Source organism: Equus quagga, chromosome 13 (assembly GCF_021613505.1).
Source record: "Equus quagga isolate Etosha38 chromosome 13, UCLA_HA_Equagga_1.0, whole genome shotgun sequence".
Taxonomy (NCBI): domain Eukaryota; kingdom Metazoa; phylum Chordata; class Mammalia; order Perissodactyla; family Equidae; genus Equus; species Equus quagga.
In genome coordinates, this window is record NC_060279.1 from 106398812 (window position 1) to 106402287 (window position 3476).

The window sequence follows — 3476 nt, forward strand, 5'->3', positions numbered from 1 at the left end:
CGCTGACCCGGTGCAGCGCCCTTGCCCAGCTGGCCTGGGGAGTGAGCGGCCCGTGCAGTCTCCAGCGCGGCCGTCGGGGCGGCGAGAGGTCGCGCTCCGGGCCCGGGATCGGAGCAGGCGCAGCCGCCAGGTTTCCGCCGCGCTCCTGCAGCCGCGCGGGGCGGGACGGGGCGGGGGGCGGGGCCGGGGACAGTGGGCGGGGCGGCGTCACGTGGGTAAACACGCGCACGTGGAGCTGAGCCTGTGCGCGGAGGGCGGGGCCGGCTCGGCGCTCGCGGAGGGAGACCTGCGGGCTGCTGCGCGCGGCCGGCTCCCGCCCCCGAGGCCTGAGCAGAGCCGGCTGGGAGGCGGCGGCCAGGTCGTGGTGGACTGCGCCCCGCCGAGCGTCACTTTCCCCGTTCTGCTAAAATCAGCCCGGCAAGGGCAGACACTGAGGTCGGCTCAGCCGTGGCAGGCCCTACCCTGAGAAAAGTAATAAACCTGTGATACCCCAGTGAAGTGGGCACTGGTCTGTTTCACTGATGGGGAAAGCAGAGGCCAGAGCAGCCAAGAAAAGTGCCTAAAGCCGCGTGGGCAGAAAGTGGTGCACCCAAGGTCCCAACTGACAGGCCCCTTCGCGCATGGGCCCGGGTCCTGCCCCTGGCGCCCTGCTCCCGCCCCTCAGGGCTGGGCCTGGCCTGGGACACTCGGGAAGTCCTAAGCTTCCCAATTTGTAGAATGGGGTAGCAGCGGGGCCCGCTTCCGGAGGAGGCTCACAGGCGGCGCTCGCCCAATCGCGATGGCTTCCGCCACGGGCGTGGCGGGGATGGAGCTGGCGGGGACCTCTGGCCCCGCGCCGCTGCTCACCGGACGACCCCTCCTCCGGAACTCAGCGGTCTCTTCCCGGAGCCGGGGGTCGCAGCGCCCTCTGTAGCGAGCGGCACCCAGGCCGCTCGCGGGCTTCTTCTCGGAGCCGACTTCTACCCAGGCCGCCCTCTGTCCTCTCTCCTCCTCTTCCTCCTCCGTTTCCTCCACCTCTTCCTCCTCCTCGGTCCGCGCCTCGTGACTAGGAGGCGCTACACGCGGAGTTGGCGGCCGCCTGGGGCTGGCACTGTCAGCCGGACTGGCGGTGGCCTGGGAGGGTAGAGCAAGCGTGCTCAGGATTCCTAGGAAGAGCGTGTCCCGGGCACAGGACCCGAGCTGCCCGGCCCGAGGAGATAATGAACGCTCTTTCCAGGCCCATGCGGCCTGGGGCGCCCTGGGGCCGGCAGTCGCCCAGAGCGGATACCTGGGCCCATACCCTCGGTTGGGTTTGGGGGTTCATATGAGCTGCCCGGACTTCTCATGCAGTGTAGCAACAGACCCTGAAGCCAGCCCCTAGACACACACACATCTCTAAAATGGGGTTGTGGGAGAATTAGGTGACTGAAGTTTTCGCAGCGGAGCCGTGCACACTGTTGGGGAGCGCTCATACTGGGGCTGGGAGCTGTGCTCTCCTGCTGTTTGAACCCAGTACCAACCCCTGACGCCAGTTCTTCCCTCTGGATCTACTTTATGGAGGTTTCTCTGTGGGCACCTTCAAACAGCGACTCGCTCTGACGAGTTCACTGAGACACATCGGGACAGTGACGCAGGCCTGTGTGGTGGCCCCGAAGCTGAGCCCTCCTAATTGCCTCCTTCCGGCTCATTTACCTGCTGGTGAGCCTCAGCATGTCGCTGTCTGATAATGCACTTCCTTGTCCCCACTTCCATCCCGGGACCAACGCCACACCTGCTGGGCTGCCCCTGTCCCGAGCCCCCCTAACTGCAGTGTGATGTTGGACTTGGCACACTGTTCTGCTAAGGAGGGTAAGTCTTCTCAGAGTGGCCTTCGGGGTGGCACACGGAAGCTTAGTGCATGAGAGGCCCAGGCCTGGGGCTGGGGCTGGTAAGCACCGTCCTGATCTCTGTCTTTGTCTTCCAGGCCAGGCTGCGGGATCGAAGGTGCTGGGCTAAGGAAAAGGCAGAGAGAAGCGAAACACAGGGAGACCTGGGAGACACCAGAGAGGGAAACTGGGGGATTCGGGGCTGAGGCAGACCTCAGGGTGAGGGGTCCGGAAACTTCCCTGCATCTGGGCCTGGAACAGAGGCCAGCACTGTGGAGTCAGGGATGCTGAGGGATGAGTGACAGTGACCACACACCTGCAGCAAGAACCCTGTTGCTGGGAGCAGATTTATGCGGCTGCTTCAGAGCACTCGCACAGCTTTCCTGTCAGTCATTGTTTCGAAGGATTGTTGTTGGTGGTGTTTGTTTCTGTATTTGCTGCTTTCTCCACACCAGCATCCCTTCGCCTTCTCTGTGGAGCCAGGTAGTTCAGATGGGGCCTGGCCGCAGTGACTAGAGAAGGATGGACATGTGACCCACACTGGACCAATGAGAATCATCCCCAGGACTTTGACTAGAGATTCTGGGAAGGAAATGCTGGCTGGTAGGAATATTAGCCTGGAGATACTGGCAGATGCCTCATGGAGGACAAGGGCAGCACAGAACAAAGCAGAACTGAGCAAGGGAGAGAGACACATTCCTGAGGACGGCACACAAACACCCAGATCCAGCCATACCTGAGGCTAGATATGCCCCTGGGCTATTCAGATGTATGAATCCATGAATTCCTCTTTTCTCCTGGCAGTTTGAGTTGTATTTCACTTGCAACTGGACATTTTTATCTCATCTGACTCTCTGGTGGAGCAAAGATCATAGTCATTTCTGGATGAAAAGAATGAGACCTGGGCCCTCGAGGCCACATGGCTCATCAGAGGTGGGCCTGGCCTAACAGTGTCTCTCATAGTGTCTCTGGCAGGGGACTCCTGCCTGCTCTAGCCTTTCTGACCAGTAAGTCTGTGGCCACCCAGCCCACAGATGGCCTTGATTGCCTCTTCTCTGGGCCTGTGCTCTCCAGGTCTGTCATGTCTATAACTGCATGCACGGGGCCTGGCCCAGAGACTCTCAGCAAACATTGATGGAAAGAATTAATGGGTCATTGACGCTCCTGTGGCTGGTTGGGGTTTGAGGGGTTCCAAAAAATCAGGAGCCCCCAGAGCTTCCTCTCTCCCATCTGCCACCTTGCCCTTGACATGCATGGCAGCCTCTTGGCCCCACTTCCACTGATCATCTTGCCTGAGGCCTTGCTCCAACCTCTCAACCCTCTCCCTGGACCACCTCATGGAAGACAGTGGCCAGTCTTGGGGAGTTGAGTGAGGGATGACTTTTCACTGTAACTCCCCCTGTGGACTGTGCCCCCGCCATCCACTCCAAAGGCCTGGGCACCCCAGAAACACTGCCGAGAATACACCCTGAGGGGCTCTGTCTGCTCCCCAGCAGCGCGCCAGAAGGGGAGAGTGAGAATGGGCAGGAGGAGTGGGCTGCGTGCCTCCCACAAAGTGCAGCGGCACATCTGCCCAGAGAAAAAGGGAGGCCGGGAACCACGAGCTTTGTTATTTTTACGTTTTGGTGCGTG